Raw genomic sequence first — 19,251 nt, forward strand, 5'->3', positions numbered from 1 at the left:
GAAAGCTGCTCTGCCTGGGCATCCCAAGGGACGCACCGCAGCAGTAACAACTCCAAAGCGCCCCAGGTGTATTCCCCCAGCCCTCGGCCTTGCCTTGCTGTGTCAGGTGAAGCTGCCTGCCGATATCCAGGTACATACAACAGCAGTTTTTGACAGGAGAATGCAAAAGGTGATAAAACTGCGGCATTGATAGATCTCTCCTGCCATCTAGTGGCAAAATGCTGATAGTTTCCGGTTTAGACTGAAGCCTAGGTTTTATTCTGTTGGATTTTCCCCTGGGGAAAGGGTTGAAACCAGAAAATCTAAACGTCTGTGAATAATACTCTGAGCCATTATACTGTGTTAGCTAAATAGAGCTGCCTTCAAAATGATGCAATAGCATTCTGTAGTTTCAATTACTTTCAACATAAGTGGTTTATAAAATGTAACATAAGAGTTAATTGCTGTTATATAGTCCACATAAACATTCGACAATCATTTGCTCATCTAAGCAATACCTTAAAACCAAGCACCTTCCAATCAGTGTATCAAAGTCAGTTGTTGTGACCATTTGAAAAGGTCTATATAGTATATTGGTATAGTTTGGTCTAGAAGTAAGACAAAAGCCTAGACCTCTACTTAGAATATTTATTTTAGTACTTGACATTACAAGGTCAGATAGGGTGATGACTTGCGCCATGTCAGTATGATTAGTGGCATTTTCAGCAACATTCGTAGCAACAATACGAGAGCCTATGTTTAGGTTGTTGAGCCCAGTGATGCCGATCTCGTGGTCATGCCCTCCCTTCCTTCTGTGTCCTTTATGTTCCTCCCCCTCGTTGTTTTGAGTTTTGATTGTGCCTCTGTTGTGTGCCTTTTTTGTATCTTTCTAGTTGCAATAAAAAAGAAGAAGAAGGATTGTTCTCTCCACATGCACTTGGTGTACCACGACTGCTTTCCTCTCGTGTGTCAGTGCCTCCACTCGAAATGCTGGAAACATATGTCACACTGTTGGAGGCAGACATGTTTTTGTCGCCAGTCCTGGACTGAGTATTAAGTTCAACTTTAATTGGTGTAAACACCTTTGTTACCAGGCTGGTGCGCTACCCTTCTACCTAGGCCAGTGTGTGTATCCTGCCTGTTCCCCAAAGCGTTGTAGCACTGCATGTTTAATGCCCCACTTTGCACATTCGTGCCTGCACTTACTCAGGTTCTGTCTGCAATAACCTCTGTTGGAACCCCAACATGGTCCTGTATTGATTCCTTGCCCCGTCCCAAATCGCCCTCCCTAATAATGGGATGTGCTTGAAAGGGCTGAAATTCTACTGCCAGACCACTTGCTGTATGCAAAGCCAGAGGGGGCCCTAGCAGGATATATCCATTGCAACCATAATTCATTGTCCATTTCTCCCCAAGGATTGTCTATTTTCATGAACAGTCTTGCCCTAAACTCCTCATCATAGTGTAGCCATACTATGCCTCCAGAATCCTTTTGGGCTCACTTATCATATAAATGCATTTTAATATGGATTCTGACCTCTCTGGGCATCTTTTGCACTATTCACTTGCGAAGATTAGAAGTGCTGATGTCCATGTGTCAATGTTAGTAGGTACCCTTGGTCTCTTTGCCAGTTCCCCAGCTTCCTCTTATGACTCCTCCTTCTACTGAACCTCTCTGTAGAAGTTTATATACATCCACAAATTCCCTCTTCCAGATTTTGTTTTGTTGTATTGGCCTGATACACCCGAAGAGGCATGGTGACCCCCATATACGTCAATCTCTTCAGTCCTAATGACTCTGTAGTTTTTTCAAACTCATTTTTTTCTCCTTCAGGAGCTTGCATTTTACCACCGTTCTCTCCTTTCAGGTCTGATGGTGACTTGCTTTCCTTCCCTTTGGGTTCATTCTCAATGTTTCTCGACCATCCACGGTTTTCACCCCTCTTCTCTTGTTTTCCAGGATTGCCACCACCTGTTTGTAACTCTTGTCATGGTGCTTCCTTCCTCTTTGCGTGTTCACTTAAATCCAAGAGTCATCTATACCCCTTCCCTGTTCTTTGTAGTAACTCTTTGTGCACTTTTGTTTCCTGTAACATGGTGGTTTTGAAAGGAAGGTTAGCAGCCCACCACCCCCCACGTTCATATTCAATCTTAGTTTCTTCTATCAAGCTAACATCACACGATCTCCAATCTGAAAGTGTCTGATGATTATCCGTTGCACTCTCCCGTGACGTCGGGATGGTTGTGCTGAACCTCTCTCTCTCTTTGGCACAGTGCTTACAGGTCACACCCAACCTAACATGCGACTGCACACCATGCTTGGCTTCATCCCCCGGGTCAATTCTCCTACGGCACCCCAAGTCACTCCCAACCCGGAGTAGCTGTCGTCCTGTTATCCAAAGTGCCTGTGGTTCCGTCATATTGTCTACCTCCAACCAGGGTAGGGATCCGTAGCCATGGCTCGGTCTCTCCCCCGAGGCTTGCCCTTCATTTAATGGTGTTGATGTTTGAACGCCTATAACCTTGTTCTCTGGGCGCTCATTAGCCTCCAGTGCCCCTGTAGGACCGAACGGTATGCTTAATGTACACACCTCAGTGTTCTTTTTCATGAATTGCTCTTCCCTGCCATCTTTAACGATTTTTACAGCCTTTTTTTTAGCCCAACTGACTTTTTATTAAATTTATTCCTGGGGCATTCTGGAGTTGACACACTTCTCTAACTCTCCTGCATATTAGGGCATGCCAAGTCTTCGAGGGCCATCTGCCGGCCTCTCTGAGAAAGCACTCACACACACTGCCTCAGATGGCCTCTAGCAGGCGCTGGGGCTCACTGCCTTCGAAACCCTTGGGACAAACTGCACCCAAGAGCAAAGCCACGCGGTCCTGTGTGGCTGATCCCCCCTCCCAACTCGCCGCTTTCTTTCGTCGCGGCTCAGTAAGACGGGCTCTGCTTGCTGCACGTTACCACTCGTTCCTCTGCCTCCTCTGTATTGGGTTTGGAAGAGGGTGTGGCGCCTTCACTGTGCACCGAGCCTTCAGCATGAAAGGCTGTTCCCTCTCCACTGGCACCTGCAATTATTTACATCTTAGCTTGCATGGTGTATGGCGGTGTAGCGTGCAAGGATGACTGCCATACACCCGCTACCGCCGCGGCCCATGTCCGCCCATATCGGCCATGCAAACTACTCATGCTTGCTCTTAAACTCCTGGCTGTATTAGGTCATCTCTGCCTGCTTTGCAGAGGAATTTTAAGGCCTCCCTCACTGCTGCACTTTTTTCCCGCCATATACCATGCCTAATCTCCCTGACCATTAAACATATGTTCAGCAGCCTTATCCCGCCTGTGCCCAAGAAACAATACACCTACATAGTTATTATTGGGCCCAGAAAATCTACACTAGTCGCTGGACCACAGTTCCACTGCTTACACCAACGAGCTGAGGAGACCGACAGTCATAGGAGCCCCACCCACGAATTGTGCAATAGGAGAGCCACCCCCCCTCCACCTCACCTGAGCTGCACCACTCGCCGGAAACTGCCTGGGGGTGGGCTCCCTGATCAGGGAGCCCTTTGTGTAGTATAAACGTAAGTGAATACAAACAAAAATATAAAACACTAAATAAACAGCTGCCCCCACCCACCCCCACCGCCTGGCCCATTCGCCTCCAGTCTTCTAACGTGTCAAGGGCCGGACTGTACATATGTCATGGCTTCCTCCACCAAACAGTGTCCCGTTCTCCACAGTCATAGAAGGTAGTGGTATCAACACTAGTCTCTTCCCCCCGACACCAGATTTTTTAGGGGTGTTTTATTAACTGCCTAACTTTTGCTACTACCAATAAAGACCTAGGCCCCCTTTACAACTTTGGTGCCAGTCCTGATTCAACAATGTGAGAGTGCTGCAATTGCATTTCCCCCACAATGCATCAGGTAAAGGCTGAGTACCACTGAGTTGGGTTACAATAAACTTCTATTATTTCACAGCCGAGAGACCCATCGGTGAACATACACTCTATAAAAACACATGCTATGTTTAAAGCTGAATATCAGTTGGGGCACTCCGGTTTTCCCACAAGTTGGAATTCTGTGGTATTCCAGCATTTTTGGAATGCCCTATTCACCCGGTAATTGGCAATTTACGGCGTGGGAACACCACCTTGGCAATTCCACACACTTCAGCATGAGGGCCCTTTCATTTTTTAAACGAGATGTCTCTCTCTGGATGTTTACATTTTTTGACTTTGTTGCTATATACGAATCAGAATGTCACCTACTGGAGGAAGCTTCCACTGCATAACCTAGATAATGTTAAAGCCAGCAGAACACAGGATTACATTACAATTGGAGCGCAGTGCTGCCATTGTCTGTGGGACCCCAGAGGCAAACTAGAGTACTCAACAGAGACCGCCCACTACCTGCAGGCTGTCTGAGAAACCGAAGAACAGCCTCTCTCTGCACGATGAAATATAATATGTAACCAGCGTCGAAACTGAGGTTATATTAGGGCACGGTCCTGTATTTCCCCAAGTAGCTGGGGCGGAATACAGGCCCGTTCAGAGGTTGCTGAGTTTGAGATGCTTATGAATGGCAGCGCCTGTGTTTACAGTGGTCCCAATTCAATGTGAGCTGTCAGCAGCAAAGACACAATCGGCCTATCTGTGCCAAGGGCTTGAGAGATAAAACAATGTGTGTCAGGCCTAGCCAGCTCCCTTTGGGAAACAGCTGCCTCAGGGGAACAGCGAATAATGATCCTGAACATCTGTCAACACAAAGAAAGCAACAGATATCCCTCGCTCTTTAGCCCACAGCCCACGCTGGGTGGAACCGGGATCGCCTCCACGTGTAAACAGCGTTCACGTGAACTGTTTCCGGCCTAAGAGGGAGGTTTGCAAGAACCTGTATTGTATTACACTGTAATTGTATTTATTTAGCTCTTACTATTCCTGGCGAGTCGTTGAAGCGCTATATGGTGAGAAGCACACTCGCTACGCCAAAGCCCAAGTTTAGTGGTTGAACCAGTGGTTACTCCATGCTTTTACTGTACCCCAACAATGGATCAAAATCTGTCAAATTGGATTATCTACAACACGGCGCAGTTAAAGTTTCAAAATAATTCTAGAGCTCATCTCTAATGAATGTCAACAAACGCTATCATTTCGTCAGTTCTGGCTGGTGAACTTTGAAACAGGTGGGGCGTAAATATAGCATCTGAAATGCACAAACTCAAACAGAAGACATCACGGGTAGAGGAGGGAGCTCTAATTCCAGACAGACTTCATTTTGAATTAATCTGGCGCAATTGTGCATTTACATCACAATTTTTATCCAAAGAAATTTGGTTACAATCCATAACCTGGTCCAATTTTTAAATCGGCACTAACCAAATCGTCCACTACTTCACAATCTGTGATCATGCATGATCCTCCCTGGGATGTTTATTTATCAAGGTTTTTGATAAATAAATAAATGGTGCATTTTAGAGTCCTGTGTCACAAATAGCTACAAATAAATTGGGTAACAACAATAAGTTTTACAGGCAGTACAAATAGTCCTCATATAGAGTTTGCCAGGGACTTCTATCTTATTAAAAGGCATAAGGTGTAGGTCTACGCTTCTTCCTCTCACTTTCTTCCATTTCCCCATCCTCCGCCTCCTAAGGCCTCGATTACCACTGAGCCAGCAGCAGCCGGTAAGAGCTGCTGCAAATCATTGCTGCATTTACAGGCGTACAAAGCACAGTTTTGGATTGTGCACTCCCAGAGTGGGTGAAGTCAGGTACAAACTGTGCATAATTCCAGGGGCGTAGGAGACAATACATTTCTGGGGGGGACAGGGACAGCCTTGGGGACTTTCAATCAACCCTATACAAATCGCTCGTTGTTTACGAACTGCGGGCTCCGATAAATATACACAATCATATATATTGGAAGTGAAATAGGGAGAAAGGAAGGCATGTTTTCACAGTATGAAAGTATCTTTTATTGTTATTTACATTCACAAAGTAATTAGCTCAAATGTGAAAATAACATGTTGATTAACCTTGCATCTTCATGCACCAAGCAAATCAAGGTAGGAGGGTAAAAAGGAAGAACATACCCTTTGCGCCCCACACCCATCATGCCCTTCGCCTCATGCCAATTGGAACCGCACTGGAGAGATCAAAAGCGATTAGATACAATAGTTGTAAACTGTGCTCGGAAACCATAGTTCTAATAACACTTCTACTCCTGTGTGTGATCTTGGGAAACTCAGCTCCACATCAGTCATAACTAGAAGCATTTCAACTGAAGACGCTCTTGGAGTTACAGCAGTATGACCACGGCACACAGAAATGTACACTCCAAGTTCGTATTGAGGAAAAGTATCCCTGGTAGTAAGGTTCAGGATGTGGAGAACAAAATATGAAGGTCCCCAGTTGGTAATGCACAGTGTCTTTAATCGTAGGCACAGTTTGCCACAGGGTTACGTCGTCTTCGAGATACAGCCAACACGTGTTTTGTCACACAAGTGAATTCATCAAGTCTGGGCCGTCCGTCCAAGGGAATGAGTGCTGTAGAAAACCGATGATAAGGTAAGTGAATACTATGTAGTAGATATAAATCTTTTGGTAGGGGTTGTGTGTAGAAGAAAAAGACTCATGATGGTTGGTAAGTGGAAATCCAGTAGTAGGCAGGGTGAGTGAGCAAGGCCCTGATAAGCCTTGGGTCGAGACCCTGTGTGTAACGTGGAGCAGTCGTGAAGTCTGACAGGAGCGCGTCTCGGGGTATCTACTACATAGTATTCACTTACCTTATCATTGGTTTTCTCCAGCACTCATTCCCTTGGCCGGACGGCCCGACCTGATGAAGTCACTTGTGTGACGAAACACGTGTTGGCTGTATCTCGAAGACGATGTAACCCTGTGGCAAACTGTGCCTACGATTAAAGACACTGTGCATTACCAACTGGGGACCTTCATATTTTGTTCTCCACATCCTGAACCTTACTACCAGGGATACTTTTCCTCAATACGAACTTGGATTGTACATTTCTGTGTGCCGTGGTCATACTGCTGTTACTGTTATTGTGTACCTTGGTACACATATCTGTGCCTACTAGGGTAGTTAGGCACCCGACCTATCTGGCACCAGCTTCTCATTTTATTTACATTTTTCATCATACTGGTTGTCACTCTACGGAGGTGCGGCTTCTCTCACCCTTACTACCCTTGTGTTTTTTGCTTCACGTTCTTGGAGTTACAGGCTATATAAACATGGATTCTCTAATCTCAATATAAACTGCAGTCACTAATTTCTTTAGAAACGGCTGTTTGTGATGCACCAAGTCACAGCGTGTAAAGAAAAGACATTCACTGATTATAAAGAAAAGACATCAGAAAATGACTATGATAGGGTTATTACAGTCGAGTTCTGACATTACAATGCCTTCTGCCAGAGCTAGCAGCCAAGGTAAAAGGCAGATCATATCACAGAGCATAATTAATGCAGCTGTTTAAAGCAAAAAATGGAATGTTGCTTTTCCTTCTTCTGCTCTACTTTAATAGCTTGGAATGACAGAAGCTATGCACTAAGGTTTTAAGTGGTTTGTGGGAAAGTTGGTGGTGTTACCATGTATTATATGGGGTAAAATACCCCCTGTGTACATAAGGATATTGCAAGTCACCTTAAAGTTCATACCTTATAAACAAGCATTGGCAAAGCCAATAGGTCTCGCCCATGCAAGTTCTATTGCCTTTGCCAATGTGTTGTAGCCATGCTGTACAGTAGTGAGACAACTATTCAGCATGGCTCAAAGTTAATGGCATAAAGGAGAATGATGTGTCATCGACTGGTGTGGCGTAGTATCATGGAGTAAGTAGAGTGTCCTAGAATGGAGCAGTAAACTAACTTTAAAGGAACAGGGGTCCCTTGAAAAAAATGCAACACCACTCCCATAAACAATGATATTAAAGTAGTATGCAAATGGAATGTTTTATGCATTTATTCAATCAAAATATAAAAGATCAAATGTAGTGGGAAAATATCAACAGGGGAAATCGAGAAAGACTGGTATTCGGGCATTACACAAGTTATCTGGATGACCCAATGTCGCCAATTACAAGAAAAATGTAAAAAGTAACCTATATAGTACAGTGGTTTGGAGGAGGCTGGCCTGGTTTGTAGTGCGTGCCTATGGTACTTACACCTTATACCACGTCCAGTTATCCCTTATTAGTGAAATTTAGGCAGTGTCTAGACGCCAGGCTCTCTAGGGGTGGCTGTAGCCAAGGCTTATCTAGGAGACATGCAAAGCTCATGCAATACCACTGTAGTCACACAGTACTCACACACATGAAAGAAAATACTCAGTGTTACAAAAATAAAGGTACTTTATTTTAGTGACACAAATGCCAAAAATACCATAGAGACTATACTTCCTTAGGAGGTAAGTAATACACCAATTATATACACTAGTATGCAGCAATAGCAATAAACACAGTTAGAAAACAGTGCAATTAGTGAAAATCACAATGGTTAGAAATGGGCCTAGGGGAAACACAAACCATGTACTAAGAAAGTGGAATGCGAATGTCGGTTTCCCACCTAGGCAAGTGATGTGTGTAGAGGGGCGCTGGGAGTATTAGAAAACACCAAAGGTAAGTAATAGAACCCACCTCAGAGCCCAGGAAAGCAGGAGTAAATCACAGTAACTTTCCTGAAACACACAAGAACACGAGAAAAGATAATGCAAGAACCAGAAGAGACTTCAAGACACAAAGGGTGGATTCCTGGACCTAAAGACCTGTGCAAGAATGGGACTAAGTCCAAGAAGCACAGAAGAGTCTAGGGAGGACAGGAGCCCCTGTTAACCCGAATCAAGGTGCAAAAGAAGAACCACTGGTGAAGAACAACAGTCAGTACTGCACCCAAGAAGATGGATGCGGGTTCGTGGTTGGTGCAAATGATATCCCACACCGGATGGATGATTGCAGTCTGGTTTGCATCGCTGGATTCCACTAACAAACCTTGGCACAGGCAAAGCTCATGGTTAGCGGGAAATGGCACTGCCCGGGACCAGGAGGGACCTGGTGGACTCTACCCAGGAGGAGGAGTCAGAGGGGGCTCTCAGCAACTCAGAGAGCCCACAGAATACCAGCCAGTGCACACAGGAGTCCCCCAGCATGGGGACCAAGGAGTTGCGAAAGGAGGCCCACGCAGCACAAAAACAAAGGATCCCATGCTGCCAGAGAACCACTCAGGAAGCTGTGCATCTCAGGAAGGAGTGCTGGGGGCCAGAGCTACATTGTGCACAAAGAATTTCATAGAAGGATGCCACACGCCTTGGCAACTGAAAAACATGTAGTGCACGGGGTACTGTCTTGCGTGAGAAGGCAAGCTCTTACCTCCACCAAAGTTGGACAGTAGGACGTCAGGACCATCGGGACCACTTCAGTCTACCACCCGTGATGCAGGATCCATGCAACTCGTCAGGAGAGTGGACCCATGCCGATGGTCTCCTTCACTCCAAGGGAGATTAGTTCATTCTTCTGGTGCAGACGGAAGACAGGCTGTCCTCTGAGGATGCACGACCGGGAAACAGTTGCATTTGCTGGCAAGAGCTGAAGATACAATGTTGCAGAAGTCGTCTTTGCTTCGTTGTTTCAGTTTGTGGAGTTCCTTGAGGGTCCAGATGCAGTTTCTTCAGTGAGAAGTTGAAGTAAAGGATGCAGAGGATTCCTGCTGGAGTCTTGCAATCTGAATCTGAAGAACCTCCCAAAGGAGAGACCCTAAATAGCCCTGAAAGGGGGATTGGTCAGCTAAACAGGTAAGCACCTATCAGGGGACAGCTCTGACACCACCTGCTGGCACTGGCCACTCAGATGCTCCCAGAGTTCGCTGCCAACTTGGAATCCAAGATGGCAAAACCCAGGGACCCTCTGGAGGAGCTCTGAGCACCACACCTGGGGTGGTGATGGATAGGGGAGTGGTCACTCCCCTTTCCTTTGTCCAGTTGCATGCCAGAGCAGGGACTGGGGGTACCTGAACCGGTGTAGACTGAATTATGTAAGGAGGGCACCAAATGTGCCCTTCTAAGTATTTCCAGTGGCCTGGGTAAGGAAGCTACCCCTTCCAAACCTATTTCCAAAGGGAGAGGGTGTAACACCCCTCTCCCAAAGGAAATCCTTTGTTCTGCCTTCCTGGGCTTGAGCTTCTCAAGCAACAGGAGGGCAGAAACCTGTCTGAGAGGTGGCAGCAGCTGGGGCTGCCTGGAAAACCTCAGAAGGCTGGAATGGCAATACTGGGGGTCCTCTAAGGAGCCCATGAAATCATACAACCAGTGCTTGCAAAAGCCTTGGGGTATGATTCCAACATGTTTGATACCATACATACCTATGTTCAAAGTTACCATTATGTAGCTGGGAATAGGGAGTGACCTATTAACAGTACACCTGTAAAATGGCATCCCCGCACTCCTGAAGTCTCGGAAAATGGTCCTGGAGGTCGTAGGGGCACCTCTGCTAGTGCAGGGGTGCCCTCACACACAGGTACTCTGCACCCTGCCCTCAGGGCTGGAGGGCCTGCTATAGGGGTAACTTATAAGTGACGCAGTGTAACTGGCAGTGAAAGGGTGCATGCACCTTTTCACGCAGGCTGCAATGGCAGTTCTGCAGAAGCCTTTGCATGGGCTCCCTATGGGTGGCAAAATAAACGCCACAGCCCATAGGGATCTCCTGGAACCCCAATGCTCTGGGTACCTAAGTACCATATACTAGGGACTTATAAGGGGGCACCAGTATGCCAATCTTGGGTGAAATACTGGGTTACCAGTATGCAACAACCATAATTTAAGGGAGAGAGCATAACTACTGGGGTCCTGATTAGCAGGATCCCAGTAGACACACTCAAACACACTGGCAAACAGGCCAAATATGGGGGTAACCAAGCTAGAAAGAGGCTACTTTCCTACAAGGTTAGCATCCACAATAATGATTTACAAGCTTTGATACACCCACGTTTACATGAATGACTCAAATAGTGAATCAAGAAGTCATTAGCTCATAGTACCTATGCTATGCCAACTTATGTACAATATCACAAATTCAAGTCAAGGTACTTTGGCTGACGATATTTCGATCCCCTAGACAAGTATCAGGATCATCCTAAGCCTTTGTTAAGCTTGAGTTAAAAGGGTTACAGAGTGCTTGTAACCAAAATGGCGAAGATAGATCTGAATCACGTCTCATATGAGTGACAAGGCAATCAATGGAGATCTGAATCTCTAATCAAGCACCAATGCCATAAAGTAGTAGTAGAGTGGAGTAGTGTCACAGTGTAATAGAGTGTCAGAGAGTGGAGTGGCAGAGTGTCGTAGAGTACAGAGGCATAAATAAGAGTGAACTGGAGTAGAGTGAAGTAAAGTAACGTGAGCTAGCATAGAGAAAGTTGGGTAGAGTGTTGTTGAGCATAGTACATTGTTGTATAGTGGAGTGGCATAGAGGGTTGTGCAGTGGCACTGAGTAGAGTATCGTAGATTGAAGTGGCATAGAGTGGTGTGGAGTGGCATAGAGTGGAGTAAAGTGGAATGGAGTGGCGTATAGGGAGTTACAGAGTGGAGAAAGTGTTAGAGTTTAATGGAATAGAGTGTCAGAGTCTAGTATCGTGGAGTGTAATGTCAGAGTGAAGTGTCATAGAGTGGAGTTGGGTGGTCTAGAGTGAAGTGGCATAGAGTACAGTGGTGCAAAGTAGATTGGTGTAGAGTGTAGTGGTGTAGAGTGTATTGGCGAAGACTGCACTGGTTTAGCGTACAGTGCAGTAGTGTAGAGTGGTGAAGAGTAGAGGGGAGCAGAGTGGAGTGGCACAGCATAGATTGCAGTGGTTCAGAGTGATGTGTCATAGAGTGATGCGGTGCATGGTAGAGTGGAGTGGTGCAAGGTAGAGTAGACTGGTGTAGAGTGCAGTGGTGGAGTGCAGTAATGCAGAGTAGAGTGGCATAGAGTGTAGTGGCATCTAGTACATTGGTGTAGAGTGCAGTAGAGTGGCATATAATTGAGCGGTGCAGAGTAGAGTGCCGTGGTGCAGAGTAGAGAGGAGTATAGTTCAGTGGCAGAGTGCAGTGTTGCAGAGTAGAGTGTCATAAAGGGCAGTGGTGTACAGTAGAGTGGCATAGAATTCATTGGTGTAGAGTGCAGTGATGTAGAGTGATGCAGAGTAGAGAAGAGTGGCTTAGAGTACAGTGGTGCAGAGTAGAATAGAGCTGCATAGAGTGCCGTGGCATAGAGTAGATTGCTGCAGAGTACAGTATAGTGGTGAAGAGTAGATTGTTGCAGAGTGGAGAATAGTGATGTAGAGTGCAGTAGCATAGAGCAGTGTAGAGCAGATTGGATTGGCGCAGGGTACATTGGAGTGGTGCAGGGTAGATTAGACTGGCATAGCATAGAGTGGAGTTGCGTAGATTGCAGTGTCATAGAGGAGATGATTTCAAAGTAGAGTGAAGTGCCCCCAGTGGAGTGGTGTAGAGTAGAGTAGATCAGAGTGCTGTGGTGCAGAAAAGAGTGCAGTGGGACAGAGTACAGTGGCATTGAATGCACTGGTGCAGAGTAGAGTGGCGTGGAGTTCAGTGGCAGAGTGCAATGTTGCAGATTAGAGGGTCGCAGAGTACAGTGGTGTATTGTAGAGTGGCATAGAGTGGAGTCGCCTAGATTGCTGTTGCGCAGAGTACAGTGGCATTGAAAGCAGTGGAATATAGTGCTGTGGTGCAGAGTATATTGGCATAGAGTGCAGTGGCATAGAGTGCATTGGTTTTGAGTAAAGTGGTGAAGAGTGCACTGGCAGAGTGCAGGGGTGTAGTGTACAATGGTTAGAGTAGAATAGCATAGATTGCAGTGCTGTAGTGTAGAGTGCTGCAGAGCAGAGTTGTGTAGAGTGGAGTGGTACAGCATAGATTGCAGTGGCGTAGAGTAGCACACAGTGGAGAAAAGTGGTGTAGGGTGCAGTGGCATAGAGTAGATTGTTTCAGAGTACAGTGAAGAAAAGATAAAGAAAAGATAATATACTTCAATATGCTTAAGTATGTAACAATAACAACAACATAAATAATAACGCTAGGCATATCGGCCCAAAATGAAATATGTCTTCTCCCTGTTAGCCACGCTATAATCAAGCCCTTCATTACCTAGATAACAAAACATTAAACATAAATCTTAGAAAGATATACCCTTCTAATAGCTAAATTGTTGTGTGAAAAGGTCAAATCTGGGCCCAATCTCGACTTCACTGTTTCACCAACTGGTGTGATCTCAGGCAAATACAAATATTGTGTTTCACAGAGTCTCCTTTCTACCCTGCGGGCACCAGGCTGAGTGGGACTCTGTTTCCTCTTTAGATCTTCCTCGTTGTGTTGCAGCTCCTCTTGAAGACGTCCTGCAGTGCTCCTCTTCAAGGCGGCAGGTGATGCAGACAGTAATCATCCAAAACTCTTTTCTCCTCCTCGTGCCCTTTGTTCTTATGAGCACCCTTAGTGCCCACCACTGTAAACAGGACAAACAAAAGGGCAGAGGGAGCAGGGGGCCTCCTGACTCACCTTCATTCTGTTACCATCAGATTGGAGGATGGTCGGTACAGGGCTATTATAAGTAGCGCTTTTGTGCGCTAATGGCCCTCTGAATAATAGATGTAAAAGGGGAAATTATTTTGTCCCCTTGTCCCCCCCACCTTCGTCCCCCACCCTCCAAAATCTGGGGGGGGATACACTTCCTACGCCCATGCATAATTCCTTACTCTGGAGGATGCACTTTCCAATCAGGTGGATTTTGCACACTTACTAATTGCAGTACTCTGTGGTAGAAAGTATTAAGCGAGTGGCAAGTTTCTACCTGTTATTTGTGCTGGAGATGTTGCAGGCTCTAAGTAGACTATACATTTCTGCTTGGAGAGAAAATTAAACATTACATGAACATCGCAGTCTCATTCATTACACTGCATATCTATCTATCTATCTATCTATCTATCTATCTATCTATCTATCTATCTATCTATCTATCTATCTATCCATCCATCCATCTATCCATCCATCCATCTATCCATCCATCCATCCATCCATCCATCCATCCATCCATCCATCCATCCATCCATCTATCTAAAGGGCTGCTGTGCTTCATGCAGCATTCCAGAAAATGCTTGGTGGCACCCCTGCCCCTTCTAGGGCACTGCCAGGATAAACAAAATATGACTAAGAAGCTCTTGCAGGACATTATGGGATGCTCCTTGCCAGAGCAGTGAATAATAAATAAGCAGCTCCTGCCGGGCATTTCTTCTTCTTTTTTTCAAAATATTTTTTGGGTACCTCTGTGCCCACCCAGGTCACCCACACATTTTACCTTTTTCTATAAGTTGGAGGCTGCAGGAGAGCCCAAAGGCTCCCATGGCCCTTGCCGCTTCCCAGCCAGCACCCATACCAGGTGCCAGTGGGAGCCAACTTCTTTCTGTTGCCCTGCACAGGTGGAAGCAGCTTCTTTCTCTGCTTCCACCTGTGTGGGAGCAAAGTTGTGTTCCCTGCCCAGGAGAGAAAATAAAATATAAAAAATACTTACTCCTAGTCACATGGGAAACAATGAATAAATAAACTATACAAAGCAGAATGAATATATTCATAGAGCCATGTACTTGAGTAAAAACAAAACAACCCAAACTATTCTCGTTATCATCAACTACGCAAACAAAAATGGATAAATCCATTACGCTTGTGACTTCCTTCACAAACGACCTCTGATGCAAGGTATTTACAATCTGCAAACAAACCTTTCGATCCTCCTAGATGGACCTCACTCTCTCAAATGAAAAAATTAAGAGATTAGAACGATATTAATATGAAAAATAGAATTTCTAAGAAACCATACAGTAATATGCCAATCTTAATAGAAACAGCCACAAGTCAAGTACAAGACCTAATTAAAAATAACATTCCATACAATCCAGCTAATTCTATAGCCGAACCTGGGATACAAAGACTCAAATCTCTCTGTTAACTTCAGGAGAGAACCACATTTCTGGAAGATACAATGTAAACATTAGACAAAGCCCATTTCCCTCATGATTTCCTTCAAAATCACTGTCTAATTAATACAAGGCATCAATAACACTCTCAAATGAAATAATAATATGGTTAGAATAACTTTAGTATGAAAGAATGTGTTATAGAAAAAAAAAAAAAAGACTAGCCAATAAATGAACTCAATACAGGGAAAGAATAACTTGCAAACAGGCTCTCTCGGAACACAAGTCTCATACAAATTCTATAAGGAATAATGTATCTATTCAGTACTAATGTTTACCTACCAAGTACTTATAATTTCATTGGTTTGAAATCTTGTTTTATGTATTATGGAAACTTTAACACTCAATTTTTAGGTTGAGCATAGCAGCGTGCAAGCACTGCCTTTCCGATGTGTTGGTATTTATCTGGACTTTTAACCATTCACAACCATTACTATCACTCGTTTGTGGGCTTGCCTTTCAAAAATCCTTTCTTTTTGTTGGTAAATGCATTACATTTGTCCTTCCTAAGGGAGGTTTTGTTACCACCTTGGGGACCGACCCTCTTACATGGATAATTGCTTGTTTGCCAATAACTTTGACTGCAAGCGAACTTCTTTTTCGTTTTGTGTGTCTCCTTGACGCTCATGGCGGCGCTTTGAATTTGCTTGGTTATGTCAACTGTTTTACTTTTTATTTTCAGTTTGTGTGGCAAGAAATGTCCAGTTAGTAATTTACAACGCTAATAACTCTAACTTGAGCAAACGCAAGACCCATTGCATTGCAAATGCTTGTTATGTTGTTGGGATTGTGATAACATTCTCTAGCTACACATGTTATAATGTATTTTTTTATTTATAAGGAATGATAAGATTCAATGTGACAATGTGATTTGAAGTGTAATCTCATCAAGTGTATTTTGTAATTTACATTGACAGCCCGAAGTACTGGGTTATTTGCGATACACATGTTGGCTGCATTCTTTGAATGTGAACCTTGTTAGATGTAACTGAAAATGAATTATATACAGTTTGATTGTTGAACATGATTGCTTACGGATGTATTGAATAAAGAAATCAACATAATTTCGAGTGGAATATCAATATTTATTTGGACTGATTGTGACATTGTGTCTCCTCCAAATTTTTATGTGTAAGTGTGTACATTATCTCACTGATTAGGTAAACAGTGATCTGGAAGGAGTAGCCCTGTTGCAAGTTATAGGTAGATCAGTAAACTATAATTGGTGAATTTCAGTGCTTTTTTAGTTTAAAATTGTATTTTTAACTGACATTTGCACCTAACTATAACCTCACTTTCACCTTTGTTTTTGCAGTGAATTTCTAATGTGTTTTCTATTGTAAAGTAAGATATTTTTTACAATAAATAAGGGCCAGATGTAGCAAAGGTGTTTCCCCATTCTGTGTCTATGGGAAAAAGTGTTCGTACATATGGCCCCAAATGTAATGTCACTTTAACCTTTGTTTTTTTCAGTGAAATTCCAGTTTTTTTTAAAGTAAAGTAAAATATTACTAACATACCTTACTGAATATAGAAGGACATTGGCTACTTAAGGAGGCTTATGTGTGTAGAGGGAGTAAGCTCTCTGTGAAAACCTGCACAGAGAGTGCAGCCTTAGTACAGTAGTATCTCGCCCAACTGTTTAGTCTTTGGTGTCTGAAGGTAGTGGGATCTCCATGAAGAGCGGGGCAGAGAGCACAAGCTGAGGATAGTGGCTTGCCCACCTAAGGGGGCTTAGGTGCCCGAGAGAGTGGGCTGTGCACACAGACTGTGCACTGTGCGTAGTCTGTGCATAATGGGTGCCTAGATAAAGTGGGCTCTATGCACAGTCTGTGCTCTGAGCGTTGACTGTGCATAGTAGGAGTTTGCTCACCAACCTGCCCCTAAACCTCGAACAAAGCCCATCGCCCACCGTCTTCAGGAAGAACCTCAAGACCTGGCTCTTCGGATGAGGCTCCATCCCCCAATCCCCCCAGCGCCTTGAGACACTCACAGGTGAGTAGCCACAAAAAAACGATTGACTGATTGATTGATTGATTGATTGATTGATTGATGGGGCTTGGATCTCTGGTGAGAGTGGGTTCTACACACAGTTTGCACACTCAGCACTGACTGTGTGTAGTAATAGGATCTCTGAAAGAAGTGGGTTTTAAGCACAATCTGCACATTGCTGGTTGTGCATAGAAGGGGCTTGCCCACCTAATAGGGCTTGCCCACCTAATAGGGCTTAAGTGTCTGGAGGGAGTAGGCTCTATGCACAGTCTTTGCACTGAGCATAGACTGTGCATAGTACCTGCTTGCTCATCTAATGGTGCTTGGGTCTCTAGGGGGAGTGGAGGATATGGACAGTCTGCGCACTCAGCAAAGACTGTGTATAGTAGGGCCTTGTCCACCACATGGGCTTCCATCTCTGAAGGGAGTGGGCTCTACACACAGTTTGCACATTCAGCACTGACTGTGTAGTAGGGGCTTGGATTTTTGGAGGGAATGGGCTCAACTCACAGTCTACGCACTGACTGCTGAGTGTGCATAGTAGGGGCTTGTCATCTAACAGCACTGGCCCATGGCTAGGCCCTGCAGCTGACCCCACGAGGGCAACCAATCCTTCATCCCCTGCCGAGCACAGCCTTTGACCTCAAACACTCATTTTCTTTAAAAATAAATAAAAATTGTGGCCCTATGGGACTCCAGCAGACTCCTGCAAGAGTTCCACTGGACGAGACAGGGGTCCATGCTGCAGAGAGATGCCTGTGGGACAATAATAAACATGCAATGTTTTCAATTTTGTTCCCGGTAGGGGTTTGTCTCAGAATCTCACGCAGGGGCTAGAGTGTCAGGGTATCCCTATCATGTCCCCTTCTCTATTCTTTTAAATTTTTTACAGGACTCAGGGACCACGTCCCTGAGTTCTAGAATGGCACCCACAACATTTTCTTCATGTTGCAGCCGCTAATCACATGGCACAGTTCTGTGTGTGTCCTGCGAGTCTGATCAGTAAGAACACTTGTTTTGACGTTTTTTCCTGCGCCAGTCCAGCTGCAACTGAGATCTATACATTTTGAACCTTACTTTCTCTAAAACAGCTGAACAGTATTACACTAAATGGTAAAAAGCAAACTTTTTGAGCCATATTTGGTGTAATTCTGTTCAGCTGTTTTTTCTATGTTGTTGTCTAATTTTTCTTATGGAAATTATCTAGTGAAAACGTGCTTTCCGCCCCCTTTGCTGTAAATTAACTATCTAATGTGAGAGATGGGGTTCCTGGGACCTCAAGCTGGCTCAAGGAGGGTGACTGGATGCCCCCGATGCCCTATAAAAATTATTGTACTACTCCCCTGGGCTCTGGCCCACCCTTTTTAGGCTAAAGTGAGGGAGCCAATGCTTTTTTTTCTATTTTAGAGTGGATTCGCGGATCCACCACAAATTTGCTGATCATTTTTTTTTTTAAACATACGTTTGTGGCTCAGGGGGTCCCTCTAGGACCACAACTCTAGGCCTAGGGGGGCAAGTTATCCCTACGCTGTTCTCTTATATCTTTTTTCAACCTTTTTTACACAACAAGGGAGAGCGAGAAAAAGCAGGTAGCGAGAAACATTTGTGCTCTCATCCAGGGGGGAGCAAATAATGGTTCCCTGTCCGCATTTTGGCAGCCAGGGAACCTAATGCCACTTAGTGCATAATTATATCCAGTGATAGTTCCACCCACACATACATGCAACGCACCTGGACCCAGCGCCTCAAATGACTGCCACCTCCACCAAGGCGCTCATGCACTGCTTCCACACTCAGTGAAACCTGTCATACAACAACAGCCAGTGGCACCTTCACCCTCTCGCACTCGATTTGTATCTGCAGCCATTCGCCCCTGTACTGGGACTGCATCAGGTAGCACAGTGACAACCAAAGGCACCTGCTCCACTTCTGCACCTGCACTTACTGGCACCACATCCACTGGCACCTTCACCATATCTGCACCTGCACTCACTGGCACCACATCCACTGGCACCTGCACCACATCTGTATCTGCACTCACTGCCACCACATCCACTGGTAGATGCACCACATCTGCACCTGCACTCACTGGCACCTGCACCACATCTGCACCTGCATTCATTGCACCACAGCCACTGGCACCAGCACCACACCTGCACCTGCACTCACTGGCACCACATCCACTGGCACCTGCACCACATCTGCACCTGCACTTACTGGCACCACATCCACTGGTACCTGCACCATA

This window comes from Pleurodeles waltl, chromosome 12, assembly GCF_031143425.1.
Source record: "Pleurodeles waltl isolate 20211129_DDA chromosome 12, aPleWal1.hap1.20221129, whole genome shotgun sequence".
Classification (NCBI taxonomy): domain Eukaryota; kingdom Metazoa; phylum Chordata; class Amphibia; order Caudata; family Salamandridae; genus Pleurodeles; species Pleurodeles waltl.